The 15,883-nt window shown below is 56.3% G+C and overlaps 1 protein-coding gene across 1 annotated transcript in view; it reads left to right on the top strand.

Annotated features, from left to right (window-relative positions):
• SND1 (staphylococcal nuclease and tudor domain containing 1) overlaps positions 1–15,883 on the top strand; it is a 424,531-nt gene that overhangs the window by 324,290 nt on the left and 84,358 nt on the right. The window lies entirely within an intron of this gene.

Consider the following 15,883-nt stretch of genomic DNA (forward strand, 5'->3'; position numbering starts at 1 on the left):
CAGAACTTCCTCCATGGCTTCTCAGATGATCTGTCCACACTCAGGGGAAGACATCCCCAAACAGAATTCCACAGACTGAACCGGGAACTGGACAGCCAGAGTTAGGTCAGGTCAGTCCAATGCCCAGTGGCAGGGCCGACAGGAAGCACTGATGCCTGGCAGCTCTGCACCCTTGTCCCATGTTGGCATGTGACCTCGGGTAGGTCATCAGGTTTCTGATTCCCTGGCATTGCCACTGTGAAGATGAAGTTTGAATTCCTGCTGTTGCTGGTTCTTTGCGTGATTCCATGAATGCTTGAGTGATACGAGTCACTGGCTCTTCCCTCACTCCCTTTCTCTTTTGAATCTGAGAAAGCTGATGGGATCGACCAAGGGGTTCTATGCACCTCCCAGACGAGCCAGTGGGTTTTCATACCCGCAGTTGTCTTCAGTTCTGTCTCCCGTGGCTGCTGCGGCACCAGGTTCCTTAGGGGGGCCTCTGGGCTTGCCTGTGGCATCCATAGATAAGTGTTCCTTTCTTCATCGGCTCCATACTGCAAAGTGAGGGGTCTCCGCCTCCCTTGTCAGTCAGTACGTGTCCTGATCTGGACCACAGTGGCCATCACAGGAGCACAGAAGCAGGTGAATTAAATACTCTCAATCAGCCAACCAGGTTCTGTGTGGCTCCCCATGGCATTCCATATGGTCCCCCGAGCACCACCAGGAATAACCCCTGAGTATTTCCTGGTGTGCTACCCCTCCCCCCAAAAAAATAATCCTCTCATCTACTTCAGGAGAAATTGGCAAAAAGAAGAGTTTAGGGAATCAGACCCACCCAGCACCCACTAGTCCTGGCCAGTGACAGGTAATTTCTAGCCCCTCAGTGGGCTGTCTCAGGCTCTCCCCTCAGAGAGACCAGTCTCCTGGCCTCCATCAGCAACTGCTCTGCTCACCTCTTTTAACATTTTTGTTTGGGGGCCACGCCTGACAGGCCTGCAGAACCGTATGTGGCTCCAGGGTTCGGACCCTGGATGGCCAAATGCAAGTCAAGCATCCTACTCACTGTCCAATATCTGGCCCGGTTTGCCTGTTTCCAGCTTCATCAGTGGGGTCATCATCTTTGTTCACCCTGCGTTTGTTTGAGATTCATCCTTGTTATTGGCAAAAAAGTCCCCCACTTTGTTGCATCTGTATTTTTCACAGATCACTTGGACCACAATAGGAGGTCCTGTGAAGGATGCAAAGTGAAGTCAGTAATTATGGCTAAGACAAGGCTCCCCGTGGACCTGACAGCATGGGAGGTGGGCTGGAGGGCAGGGCAGGTGAGAAGGCAGGACTGGGAATGGCTGCAGGTCTCTACACTCCAATTGGGTGGGTTGTTCGCTAATAGAGGCTAGCAGGGAGAGGCTGCTCTCCCATTGGTAAGCCACAGACTGCTTGCAGGGAGACGGGCATCGGCTCAGTTTCCACACCTTGAATGTGAGAGGTCCCTGGAGTCGCACAGATCTGGATGGATTCCGTAAGAAAGTCAGGAATGTGGGTTAAGAGTCATCAGCTTTTAGTGGAAATTTGAAGTGCAAGGAGTGTGATTTGGGGGATTTACGTTTTCGGTAGGAAGCAGCTTGAACAAACCACCATAAGCACCCAGTACTTAAGGCACAGTCTTGAGCAGAGCACCTGAGAGCAGCCGGAGGGAGGCGGATAGGCAGGAAGGGGTCAGCAGAGAGGGCGGGTGAAGGGCAGGTGATGGTTCCCATTCTCCTCCCCCGTCACCAACGCCGGGTCTCCAGCTATACTCATTGGGGTCCCCAGTGTCTGCGCCTGTGTCCCACATGGCCTGTCTCCCATCTTGGAGGAGAGTGCCCCCGTCTCGCCCTTTCTCACAGCAGCGTGGCACTGAGTGTCTGCGTGGCATTTGTTCCTGAGAGAGGCCGTTCCCTGCTCTGCCAGCCCGAGCCAGCTGGGGGGCTCTGTTGCTCAGAGAGTTCGGGCCCAGCTGCCAGGCTCTGTGCCCGCCTTTTGGCAGGGAACCGAGATGGGTCCAAGCGGACACTGCAGTGCTGGGAACAGCAAGCGGTACAGGAACACCGCCGCCGCCTCCTCCCACTCTGGCCAGACAGCTGTGCGCTCCGCCAGGGCCCAGCTCCCGAGTGCGCGTCTAGCCAGCGCGAGCTGGAGTTCTGCGGCACTTGAAACCGCGTCACCCCTCCAGAGAAGACTGATGCATCCAGGAAGTCAGGTTGTAGGGCTCGCCCTTCTCCATCCACTCGAGGTGTGGACCAAAAAGGGTCCCTTCACCCACCCGCCCCACAAGCTGGCAGAGTATGTGTGGGGGGCACTGTACCCTCATTCACCCCTTAGGGGGCAAATTGGTTTCCTGACAGATGGAAAGGGGAGCCCAGAGTACTGACATGGCTTAGGGGCCGGGGCTTCCTGAGGTTCCAGGTTGGCAAGGAGAAACCCCTCCTTCCCCTTCTCCCGAGCTCTGCGTCCCCGCACCCCACCCCTCCCCCATCCCCGCATGAACAGCTGTCTGCCGAGGGTGGGTGAAGTACGGACGTAGGATCTCCCGTTTGGTGACATTCGGGAGACGCCTCCATACGAAGCACTTCTCCTGTCTTTGTTTCTCTCTTGCCCGCCACACTTCCCCGCCCTCTCGCTGGCAGCTGTCCTCTCTGCCTGTCGGGGCCAGTGTCTCCCTGCCATAGCCGGGAGTCCCCTAACTTCTTCCCTGGCCCCGCTGTCTTCATGGGGCCCCCCAGGCTTTGCTGGTGGCCAGGAAAGACCCAGGAAGAAAGAGAGTGTCCATTTTGCTTGGTGTTTCACTCTGTTTCATCTTTCATGTTTGTAGTCCAGAGGCGCATCTCCCAGCCTTAGAGAATGGCTCCCATCCAACCTTGCTTCCTTCTTGCGGCGGCCCTGTCCAATGGCTTGGCCCCCTGGCCTTGGATCATGGCGCCCCGTAAAGTACAGTTTTCCCTGTGGCCCACTCCCCCTTGAGCTTATATATCTGAGGCCCATGGCGGTGGAAGGGGGTTGAGGGAAGGAGGATTGAGCCTGGCTGAGAACCGCTGCTCCCGGGAACCGAACCGTGTCTGTTTTGGACCTTTACGCACAGCACTGTAGAATGGGATTTCTCTTTTTCTCGACCTGTGCCATAGCCCTGTGGGCCCCCAGATTATCTCAGGGTCGCAGGTGAAAATCACATTGAGGGGTGGCAACCAGAAGGTCACAGGGACTGCAGGAAGAAACCCTGGTCAGAAGGGGGCGCCGTGGTGTAGGGGACAGACTATTCACTACAGTGACAAAAGGCTTTGGGAACCCAAACAGCACAGGGGCATGAAGTGGGGCGCCGGCCTCCCCGTCAGGGATACCCCGAACAGCCTTTCCTGGAGGAAAATCTTTCCTGGCCTCCTCCCAAGCCTTGGGCACCCCAACACTTGCAGGGCCTGAAGGCTCAGAAGGGGCCTACCTTAGAGAAGCACGACTCCGACACTTGGCCCCTGACCCCCCGGAGCCTGCACCTTGCCCCGAAGGCTTCTTCCAGCAAGGCTTGCGCCCCTCTGCCGGCAGTGGGGACATGATGGCAAGGGAGCAAGAGGCATCCACATTCGGTATTGTGACCCATTCTCAGGATGGTTTATGCACCCCAGCAGGCAGCCTTGGTGTCAGGGAAGTGTAGGGGTAGCACCCCTCCTGGCCCCACGAACCCCAGCTTGAGTCTGTGCAGTCTCCCCAGGCATGTGTCATGTCTCCGGCACCTCACACACACACACTTAGATACACAAGCACACACCGAACACAACTGATTCCTCGGCCAGTAGACCCCAGACTCTTGAACGAGGCCTGCTAGGCATCACTTCCTCTCCATCAGGGCCCCTAATGGCCACCTGTCCCCCATCCCCCAACCTCCCAGTCACAAGAACGCCATGGCCTCACCTTTGTGCAACGCCTCGACCTTTGGCAGGCTTCATCCAGGGGCTCTGCCTGGTGTTGTCCTTGTCCCTTCCCTGCCTCGAAGGCAGGTCACTGGCCCCCTTTGGGCTGCAGCAAGCCAGGAGTTCATTGGCCAAGTGCCCAGTGTCCCACCTTGCAGGCCTCCTTCTCTCCCTTTCTGTGTCTGGCAGCCCCGCCCACGGCCTGATACTCCTGCACTGTTACCCCTCAGTGCCAGGGACTAAAAGGCCTCGGTGACATGCGCCTGCTGCCTTCCCAGTCCCACCTGCCGCAGCAACAGATGAAACCCCACTCCTGCAGTGTGGCTTTTGTGGGAAGGAAGGGCTGCAAGAATCCTCAGCTTTCCCGCCGCAGACCAGACCAGGAAGATGATCATGCCCCCAGAGCAGCCCTGCCCCGACGCCTGCAAAGTAGACTCTCAGCAGTGGTCTGGAATTGCCCAGTGAAGGAGAAGAGATGAACTGACTGCTTGTCACAGCACCATCGGCGTACCCAGCGAGTCTGGGGCTCCTCTGAGAGGCCAGGGAGGAAAGCTGGCGGGGATGGAGCCTCCCGGAGCAGACCGGCTACACCTCTACACAGTCCCGGGACCTCCCCTCTCCACTAGCCCGGTGGTCCCCCCTGCGCTAATGGAGCTATCTCTCCTGCAGCCTCGCCCAGCCTGAAGCCTCCCTGCCTGGTCTCAGGGAGAGACTATGGGGCACAGTCTCCCCACGCCCGTCCCAGCTCACCCTTCCCCAATGCACACGCCCACCACCCCCCTCAGGCCTTTCCAGGGAAGTCAGTTAGGAGATTTCTGGTTTGAACGTGGCCTTCGTGTCCTGTCAGGGTCAAAGGAAAAGCAGCACAGGGGAAGGAGCCAGGATTTGGAGTTTGGCAGCCTGAGGAGAAAAGGAGGCCTGAAGAGGAGAGAAAAAAAAAATCGATGTTGTACAGGCATCAGAGGGCTGGCAAAGGAGCGATGACTATGGTACAGGCTCCGAGGAACGGGTGTCTGCCTGCTGGGACCTGGATGTCACGTCTCGCAGAGCTGGGCCTTGTGATTTAGACGTACAGGAAGCCACTGAAGGGTTTTGCACAGAGGCTGGTGCTTCCAGAACATGATCGGGGAGAATCAACGTGGAGCAAAGGGAAGGCAACGGGGAGAGCAGAAAACGCTCCAGCAGAAGTGACGAGCCGCCACCAAAGCTAGTTGAGCGATCCGAGGTAGCGGTGAGAGAGGTGGGCCTGCCAGGCCTGAGCCGCCATTGGATGTGACAGGGATGGGGGGTTGGATGCTCAAGGCTGGGAGTAGAAGGGCACTAAACCAGAATCCAGGGTGAGAGAGTGAGATTCGGGGAAGAAGATGAGGAATTTGAGGCATTTGTTGTCCTTCTGGTTGAATTTGAGATGCTGGCAGGATGCTCAGCTAAAGAGAGATGCCATTGCAGACTCGGGTCTGGAGCTTGGAGGACAGCTCCTGGTTCCATACCCCGGAGTTCTTCCTGTCCAACACAGTGACAAGACACGTGAGAATAGATTGAGTGAAAGAGCAGCAGATGAGATGGGTCTCACAGAAGCAGAGGGCCAGAGGATTTCCCCAAAGACACGCTGGGTATTGGGCACCGAGAAGAGACCAGTGAGTTTGCCAGCAAGGAGTCTCCTGGTCCAAGCAGAGTCACCTCCACGAAAGGGCGTCCGAACTGAATCCTGGGAGCTGGGGGCCTGTAGCAGAGCGTCTGCACGCCAAGGAGCAGAGAAGACAGCTTCGTTTCCGGGGAGGAGATCCCCCCACAAACACCCGGTCTTGGGGAGGAAGGTTGAGGATCCCCTGGTAGGGTAGTGATCCTCAGGTGCCTCAGTCTCCCCGAGCCACGTTCCCTGCCCATCCTAGACTGTTTGGCCGCATTTTAATTTTGATCATCTGAGATAGGCAGGCACATGCTGACGCATGGGGAAGTGGAGCCGGGCCTGGCCTGCCTTTTTTTGAACCAGCATACAACATCCTTGAGGAGTCACAGACTTCTCTAAAGGGCCAGATGGTGCATATTTTGGGCTTTGTGGGCCATATAGTCCCTGTCACAAATACTCAGATCTGCTGTTGTGCCATGGAAGCCGCCATCGACAACAAGTGAGAGTGGCCACAGGCCAAGTCAACTTTATTTAGGGACGCTATGGCTTGCGTTTCCGGCAATTTTCACGTGTCACAAAATATTTGTTGGCTTTTTTTCTCTCTCTTTTTTTTTTTTAAACCAGGCAGAAATATAAAACCATCCTTAGACCACAGGATGGGCTAGAATACCACTGGCTGACTTTAGCCCACAGAAAATTCCCTACGGACCCTCTAGAATTACATAACTAACAAGAAGAAGGCCGAGAGCCAGTGCGATATGTGGAGGAGGCCAGGTTCGGTCCCCAGCACTGCTGGAGGTGGCCCCCAATCAAAGAAAGCACAAGAAGAACGTTCCCGTCCAGACAGAGTGCAGATCCGCCTCTGCTCCTGCCGAGAGCGCGCCTGGGTTTTCCAGAAATCTTTTCCCTTCTCCACGTCTTTACCTTGCTCAGCGAGGGGAAGGCCTGTGAGGCAGAGTTCCCCGGGCTCTCCGGTTTCTCTTCATTCACCCCGCTCTGGAGGAGGCCTGTGTGCCGCAGGTGCCTGCTTGGATTTGCATCTCCTGCATCACCTACGATCATGCAAACCCCAAACCTCTGGTGTGTCTCAGCACAGCGAAGGTCAGAGCAGTTTCCTTGGAAATTCCCTTTCCCTCCCGCTGCTGGGAAGGATCTATCCTGCACCTCAGAACCCTCTGACTCAAATACCATAGCGCAGGCTGGCTCAGAAGTAAGGCCCTCTGAATTGATGCAAAAAGCTGCCAGGCGTGTGCCAGAATACCTTCTGCAAGCTCAGGCCTACCTGCCAGCCCCGCGTGGGTATTTCCTCGGGCTGCCTCCCCACCCTGCCGGCCCGCCTGGGCAGGAGGCTCTGTTCATGCTCCTCCAGTATGGAATTCAAAGCACCAAGGCTGATGGGAAGTCCCTGGTGCCCCCAAAATGCAAAAGGGCAGAGCGGGGTGGTGGGGCAGAAGGAGATAAATAAACCTAAGACTTATGTGATTCGAAGGTAACGTACCATGTTTAAAATAAGTCGGAGAGAGCAAAACTCGGGGTTCTCATAGAAACCACCTCCCCCTCGTTGCTCCAGCAGGGCTGGTGCTTGTGAGGTGCTGTCTCCATGGTGCTACGACGTTGCATAAGAGCTTGAGCCATGTCTCTTCCTTGGGGCTGGAGAAGCTGGTGGGGCCCTCTCTCTCCCCCACGCATGGGTTTGTTTTCTGTGCCTTGAAAATATGTGGTAGAGGATCTGGTATGCAAAATGCAGAGCCGCCCCAGGAAAACCAGGTGGGGGGGCTGGGCGGTGCTTTCCCATGCCCACTTGTTTTATTTTACTCTTAGTTGATCGGGATTTGATTGCAGCTTCTGCTTAAAGCGAACACCCTTCCTGCCCGCCGCCCTCCCTCCCCCCAGTCAGCCCATTTGTTGGGGCTCTCCACCACCCCCCCTTCCCCTCACACCCCCAGAGCCAGCAGTCGTTTCCGGTTCTGCTCTTGGGGTGCCACGGAAAGGGAAAGGCCTCCTTAATCAGGGCGAGGTGGGTTTTTTTTTCTTTTCCCTCCTCCCTCTTCCCTCTTTTAAAAACAAAACAAGACGTTATTTTCAGATCTTGCTCTGTCATGGGGAGAGAATTCTGAAAGGTTATTTTGATGCCGGTCTGATTGTTAATCTGCCGCACCAGTTCCGTTCAAGAGAAAGCGTCTCGAGTGGGTAAAGCCAACCAGAGATCAAGTTTGGCGAAGCCACTTTCTGCATATGTGTGGCGCGTTCGGGGCCAGAAGTCCCGAGCGAGGCCCGAGGGCTTCCCTTCCCTTCCACCGTCTCTTTTTGGGACACAGGTCCGCAATAGAGCGTTCAACAGCCCTGCTGCTCAGAGTCCCGAATCGAGTTACTCAGTCTCTCCCGGGGTGGACAGTGTCTGCAGCAGCATCCATGGGTCTCCCCAGCAGATGTCCTCCTGCCTCCCGGTACCTGTTTCTGCTCAGTTTTCTCCTCTCTGGTATTCTCTGAGCAGATGGTTGCCACGTCCCTGCCGTGTGCAGAGATGGGTGCTCCCTCACCCGGGGTAACTGCAGGATGGCCTGCTCCCGTGCACAGGCCTGCAGGAGGGAGAGTTGAGGCCGCAGCTGCCTCCCAGCCCTCCTAGGGAGCACTATTAATTCTGACCCGATGAGAGGAGCCGGGCAGCGTGTTTCTAACCGAGCGCGGCATCTCATCATTGCTCCTGTTCTCAGTTCCCTTCGTCTTGCAACAAATGCCTCCAACATTCCCCGCTCTGAACCACCTCATCAAAGTCTCCCTGGAACCCCCAGGAACTGGGAACTAAAACTGGCTTCCTTCTCAGCAGATGCCCGGGTCTGACTCCGTTGATGACAATTACCTGTGGATTCCGAGCCCTTTAATTAGTATCCCTTCTTTCTTTGGTTCCCTTTATTCTGATCTCCGAGAGCGCCTTGGCAGTGGCGTGTTCCAAAATGGGCCCAGAAGGGACCCCCTCTCCCCCGAGGTAACAGGGACACAGTGTAGAGAGCAAAGGCAAGAATAAAGGGATTCGAGACAATCCAGGTCCTTGTTTGATTTCCGAGGCCCTTAATATACGTGGAGGCCTCAGACCGTGTTAAGGGCCTGAGCTGCAGACCAAGTGGCTGGCCTCCTGTTGGTGCTGCGCTTTGGGCCGTTTATGGCCGTGGGAACACAGGGCCAGCTGGTCCCAAGTGGGCTGATTTGCTTGTTAACTGATTCACTGATCACATATGCAACTTGAGACCTCCCAATTGCTCCAGTTCCAGAACTGGGAGCACGCTCTAGGTGCGTGTGATGCCATGCTCTGAGATCCAGTGAAAGGCTCTGGTTGGGCACATGTGACAGTCACGTGCCCTGAGACTCGGCCCTTGGCCGCCGTGCCTCTGCCTGCCTCCTTTGCTGAGGGTTGAAGAGTCATGGACACTGGCTCCGTGGCTGAGGGAAGGAAACGCCATCTAAATACAGCAAACCAGACTCTATGGAGAATCCATCTGGTTGTCATTGAAGGCCCAGCTTGTGCATTCTTAGGTTATATGCCGTCTGTCCAAAGCCCTGAGGTTGGCTTGGTGTTTGGTGTTGGTATTACCTTGTTGTGGAGGGATCTCCTGAGTATTCAAGAGGTCATGGCACCCCTCCCAGCTGTTCTCAGCCATCCAGGTCAGAAGTTGCATCTGAAGGCCCAAGGATGCAGTGCCACTCCGGACCTGGGATTTCAGAGATTGTCTAATAGGCATCCCCAGCGGTGTTCAGGGACCATGCAGTTCAAGAGATGCAGCCAGGGTAGGATGTATGCAAGGCAAGTGTCTTAACCCTTACACTATCTCTCTGAGACACACACACACACACATACACACACCACACCCCACACCCCACGCCCCACGCCCCAGTTTGGGTGTTTGAGCATCTCCTGCGCCCCTGTGTTTGGTCAGTTATTGTTTTGGGTGGTGGGAGAGGATAGCCAGGGCAAGTGCAGCAATGGAAAAGGCTGAATGCTGGGGTCAACCTCAAAGAGTTTGCATTTTATTTTGTTTTGGTTTGTTTGGGGGCCACACCCAACAGTGCTCAGTACTGACTCCTGACTCTGTGCTCGGGGATCACTCCTGACAGGCTTGGGGATCATATGGGTTGCCAGGGATCAAACCCAGGTCAGCTTCGGGCAAGGCAAATGCCCTATCCGCTATGCTAACACTCTGGCCCCTGAGAGTTTGCATGTCCAGTGGGCTCTGTAGCTGAGGCCCGGAGGGTAGTGTTACACAGTTAGCAGGACAGGAAGTTTGTTGGGTTTTCTGACTTGGGCTTTGCCTCGCCCCAAGGCTTACTCCAGGGAATGGTGTTGGTGAGAAAGGAAAGTGGTGTCCCTGTTCCCTTCTGGGAAACTTGGACCGTCTCCTATGGTCTGTGAGCAGGGCTGGTGTGGCCAGCAGGATGCTACCGTCCAGTCTCATGCCCTGGCCACTGCCTGGCCCCAGCTCTGTTGTCAGCCCCACTGACCTGCTCACTACGCATGTAGCGGCTAGCGCAGACCGCCAGGCTTTGTTCTGAAATGCCACCAGATCTGCCGCCTCTGTCTCTGTGGTCTGATTAGCACGGTGTTGACATTTCGGGGTGCAGTATTTAAAGCAGAGGTGTTTAGATTTGAATGTCGTTAAAGTAGTCCCTCCCTAAATACAGACAAGAAATCCCCGGCTCCCTGGCGTGTGCTGCTGGCGCATGAGCAGTGGCAGGGCCGAAGGGCCACCTTTCCCTTGCAGAAGCCACCACGAGCTGCTTTTTTTTTTTTTCCATTTCCATCAGGAAACTTATTTATAACCCGGGAGTCATCCCCACGCAAAGTTTTTTTCCGATATTTCGTCCAGATTTTCTTTCCCCTAATAATTACACCCCCTGTTTTCAGGCGATGCATCTTTCCTCCTTTTTTCTTGTGTTTACACCTTTCAAATAGTTGCAGATTGCTCTCGTGTCGCCCTCTTAGTCACCGCTGAGCCGAGCTGTGCAGATTTAGCACCTTTTATCTCCCCTCTAAAGGCAGGCCTCCCCGCCCCTGAGTCATCTTCTGCTGCTCTCTTTAAATGTGCTCCAGTTTCCTGCCTCTCCCGGCGGCCGCGGGGCTGGTGAGTGCTGCACACGGGGTCGAACTCGGCCGTTGTTTTCTGACATGAGGACACTGGAAAGCAGACTTGTCTGCGGGCCGCGCCCCAGGTCTCCTAGACACAGTCCACCCTGCCCTCGACTGGGCTCCCCCATCTCTAGCTGCCCATTTTTTTCAGGATGGGGGGCAGGGGAAGGGGTGTGGGTGCGCTCTCTTCTTCCCGGGGCATTATGTAACCTGGGAAGAGAGGGCTGTTCCCATGGGGTTCCTGTGATCCCCTCTCCTGGTCTTGGCAGAGGGCCATTCTCATGGTTGCTCTCCCAGGCCCCAGTGGGGTCGGGTACCCGGAGGAGGAAGGGCTGAGCTGCCGGACAGCCCACCCTCAGAAAGCAGTGTCGGCTGTGTTTCTCTTTCGTAATTTACATAGAAGACACCCAATTCTCACTCCTAAGAGCCGGAGGATGGGACCGTGTGTGGAAACCTATAGGGGTCCCTCTCGGGGTCCCAACTTCAGCTCCTGGGACCTGGCGGGCCACTGGGGGATCTGAGATTACTTGGGGGTGCTTGTGCAGGGAGGCTCATTGTCGGGCAGGGGAAAGGGAGAAACGAGCCAGGTCATATGCTGGAAATAGCTGCTTCTGAGTGGCCTCGGCAAGAGACGTGGCACGGGTGCCCCGGGATGGACTCTGCCGACGAGTTTCCAAGACTCACCCGCTGCCGCCCGGTGCCCGGAGGAGGCAAGATACAGGCCCATGAGCTGGGAGCGGGGAACTCAGCTCTGAGGGCTGCGGCTGCTGCTGTTGCTGGCCCAGGGCAGGCGCACCCAGCAGGGAACCGTGGCCACCCACCACCGTGGTCAGGGGGGCATGTGGCCCCAGGAACGGAAGCCAGTTTGGTGCCATCTCCCCAGCCGAACTGCAGTAGGCTACCATCTCTTAGTGGTGGCCCGTGCAGGGACCCCCGTGGCCTTCTCTCCGTGAGGTGCATGAAGTCCACTCACAGAGCCGCCCGGTGCAGACCACATCGGCGGGCGGCGCCTTTCCTTCCACCATCTGCAGGACTCACTCACTGAGAAGTTACATCCCCCTGCAGCGCCCACCCCCTGGTAGGAGGCTAAGGCAAACCCGCTTTGTGCCCAGAAGCAATCACTGTGGCTCAGCCCCCCTCTGGGACGCTCACCTTGTCCGCAGCAGACGGCTCCTCTCGCGAGAGTTTAGTGCCGCTTGTTCCGAAGCTGACTGGCCCAAGTGGTAATTTAATGGACAGAGTGTCTCCAAGTCTTGGAGTGCCGTTTCTTTTTAATAGCTTATTCTCTAGCCCCGCGTTTTCTGTTTGCAGGCGGTATCATCCAAACTCCAAGAGAGCCAGTCCTGGGTGAGGAATTTCTATGGGGCTTATCGAAGGGGGAAGGATTTCTTGGCCTGCAGGGGACACTTTGGAGCACCCCCATGTTTGTGGGCAGGAGCTGTGAGGGCTGGAGAGGCCTTGGCAGCAGGAATGAGAGGACAGGACGTCCTGGCATTTGGTGATCTTGCCCCCTGGACTCTTGGTGGTGGGACAACTCTTTGGTGTCCTTTCCTGTAAGTGGTAGCAGTTAAGCAGCCTCTCCCCAAAGGCAGAGATGGGGGCCATTGGCTCATTCTTCCCTGGAGGCAGGAAGGTCTGTAGGCTGCAGGGGGCAGGAAGCCCATGGGGTCGTCACTCACAAGCCTCACTGCTGTCTCCCTTGGTGAGAGGTGGCCAAGAAGGGGCTGGCTGGGTCTCTTCCTTTCTGAGACAGCCTACAGAGGGCGGGACCTTCTCTGGGTGTTGGGGATCATTTTAATTAAAACCCAAAATCCTTGAGCCCTGCCAACCTGCTCTCGGGTTGCACGCGGGTTCACAGGCGGCGGCACTGCACCTTTGAAGCCCAGCGGGACTCGTCCTGGTCGTCGGGCCTCAGCAGCAGGCAGCCCCGCAGCCACCTCATCAGGCAAGACCGCACATAGGGGCTCTGCACCGGACGCAGAGTGCCAGGCCCTGCTCACCCAGCCGGGGAGCGTGGCCAGGGGCCCCGGGATCACACATCTGGTTTCCCAGCTCTCTGCATGTCTGCCCGCCGCCTCGAGCATTGCTTCAGGACTAACCCAGCTTGTTTCTCCCTCACTCTCTGCTCTGAAACGTCTTCTCCAGCCCATTTCATTGGTCCCCAAGCATCACCCCAGGGATGCCAGCCAGGACTGCAGTCATTGATGGCAGGAAGGTGCCAGTGTGCCCCAGGCTTGCTGCAGACTGAAAGCACAGGACTCAGCTGCTGACAGCCTGTCCGCACCGGGGCGTGGTGCCGACCGCTGTCTCTCTGGCTCCAGCCTGACATGCACGCGCCTGTTTCCGTTCCTCTAGTGCTACTTCCCCTCTGCCTGGATCCCCTGGGACATAAAAGCAGGCCCAGAGGCCGAGAGAGCAGAGCCTGCCCCATTGCTCCTCACCTTCTCCCTTTGCACCCCAGTCTCTCCAGTGTCTCTCACACTGTGGGGCTCGTCCCCCAAGGGCACCTAACGCGCGTCATCATCCCACCCTCCCTTTGTTATTTTCTTCATTAGTGTAGAGCAAAGAGCGACTATTGTGGTATGTCCCACATAGGCCCAGTCAAACTCTGGGCATGTGCAGCTGGATCAGCACATGAAAATGCATACTTTAGCACTGTAGCACTGTCATCCTGTTGTTCATCAATTTGCTCAAGCGGGCACCAGTAACGTCTCCATTGTGAGACTTGTTGTTACTGTTTTTGGCATATCAAATACGCCACCGGTAGCTTGCCAGGCTCTGCCGTGTGGGCAGGATACTCTCGGTAGCTTGCCAGGCTCTCCGAAAGGAACAGAGGAATTGAACCTGGGTCGGCCGCGTGCGAGGCAAATGCCCTACCCGCTGTGCTATCACTCCACTCCAAAAATGAAAATGCATACATGGGTCGTAATCAGAGCAGAGTTGGCAGAGAACTCACTTTAAGGCCCTTCATCTGTAGAAGTTGTGCTCAGCTTCTCTTAGGACTGGTGCTCAGACCTGAGCATTCTTGCCTTTCCTGCTCTCGACCGGCTCCAATTTGGCCTTGCCAGCCCAAGTCGGAGTCCAAGTTCTGGTCTAACACCTCATGTCTAGTGGGTTCCTGACCCGGAGTGTGGAGCTTGCCAGTCCACTCCCGTCTGATGGCATCTGAGCCACCGGCTGCCAGGACACCCCAGAGTCCTGCCCCGGCAATCTAAACAGATGTGCTCCCCACTCACCTCCAAGACATCTGTTCCCTGCCCCCCAGCCCCTGCACACATGCACACACACCCTGGTCTGCACCTGGTGCATTATGGCCTTTGTACCCCGTGACCTCTAGACAGGTACCTGGACTTCTGCTCAGTGGTGTCAGCCTCTAAGTAGGGGCTGCCATAGGCCACTTAGTCGCTTTGTAAGTCAAGAGGCCTTAGAGTTATCCTCTAAGGGCCGTTCCCAGATGCTCGTATCTGCCTGCTTAATTCCAGCACTTAGATCTGCGGGTAAATCTCCCCGGGCCCGTTTAGAAGAGCTGCTCCCTCTGTGTCCTAATAAGCAGCATTAGCCAGGCCCGGGCTGGACGTGCTCGGGAGCCAGGTCTGACTTCAGGCCCACGGCAAGGCAGAGGCAGCCCAGAAGCAGGGCAGCAGCAGGGGAGGTGCTGCCATTCACCAGCAGCTTCTCCCCTGCCCGCCTGCTAGCAGCCCATACCGGGAGCAGCTTCCAGCAGGCCCCGCCACCCCCATCTTGAAGAGCTGGTGCTCAGCCTTGGGGAAGTGGAGGCAGCCGGTTGGTGGCGCATCCTGGGGCCCAGAGCACTCTCCCCTGAGCATGATTCCCAGTTCTTCTGGGCTCTACTTGCTTTACTCCTTGTCTCAATCAGCCATTCTGTTTTCTCAGTTGGATCTCTTGGTGGTCTCCTCAGACCCAGAGCTGCTGGAAACTCTTGAGGATGCCCAGAAAAAAAAAAAAAAAAGGCTGGAGTGTCTATGATACTTGCCAGGGAAAGTTCTTCCCTAGTTTCTGCTGCCCTGTGAGTTTCTCTAACCTCCTCTTAATTCTGGTCCCCCGATCATAGCCACCCCCCAGCCTTACCCACTTCCCTCCCCCGTGGTGGCTGCTAAGGGCCAGAAATAACCCTTCATTCTCTCTTCAGCAACAATGCTTTATCTGTGGTTCTGTGGCCCCAGCGTTTAGGGGGATTGTTTATTTTTCTCTGTGACAGTTCTAGTCTTGCTTGGTTGGCGGATAGAAAATGAAAAGGGCTCTTGCTATTGCCGTGTTGAAAAATCTGAGGGTATCTTTCATTTCATTCCGTGCTCTCCCCATGTCTGCCTTCAGGGTTACTTCTGGGCTCGTGGGCTCCCTGAGTTTCATGCTGGTCTTGGGCAAAACCAAGTTCCACTCCTCCCTGCAGCCCGGCAAGCTGCTCTGGGGAGGCCCCAGCCCCACTGACACCGGAGCAGGGCCTGGGTGAGGGGCCCCAGCTTGTTTTGGGTGGGCTAAGGGTCCTGGCCATTGCCTGCTGCTGCTCGTGTCCAAGTTCCCCTCTTGATGCCGCCTCCTGTTCACGCTGTGTTTGAAGTGATGGATTCCTCTTGTGAGGCCCGGCGGCTTGCAGCGCGTGCACTCTCTCCTTGATCTTCAGAAAACTCCAGCTGTAAACGATTCCCGTTCCTCTGAGCTCGTGACCTTGACACTGTACCATAGGCAGGACCAGGCGCGGGCCACCTGGCTTCATCCATAAGAGATGCACCGTCTGTGCCAGTGGCAGTGGCTCTCCTCTCCCAGAGGCCGCTCGCTTTGGAAGAGACTTGCAGACGCCTAAACCCCTGCCTCCCCCACACCAGGTCTGCCCTCCCTCCGCATGAGTGACTCTTTCCCATCCTGCCTTCCTGCAGCCGCCCGAAAGACCTGTGGTGCTTGGGTGACGTGGGCACCAGGCCATTCTCCCGGTGTGCCGAGCATCTGTCCTGGGGCTCTAGACGATTGCAACTTTTGCCTCGTGATTAAAGGACTATGTATTGTTCGGGGGGTTTGTTTGTTTGCCTTGGCAAGCATAATTCTAACTCAGACATCCTCCTGCCATCCAGATCCTGGCCTGTCACTGATAAAGCAGTGGCAGGTGGTCAGAGGGTATCTATTTGCTGCTTGTCAGATGCCGTCCTTGGGGCCAGAGTGATGATACAGCGGGTAAGGCACACCACAACCCCAGTTCCATCC

The sequence above is a fragment of the Sorex araneus genome, chromosome 1, assembly GCF_027595985.1.
Source record: "Sorex araneus isolate mSorAra2 chromosome 1, mSorAra2.pri, whole genome shotgun sequence".
Classification (NCBI taxonomy): domain Eukaryota; kingdom Metazoa; phylum Chordata; class Mammalia; order Eulipotyphla; family Soricidae; genus Sorex; species Sorex araneus.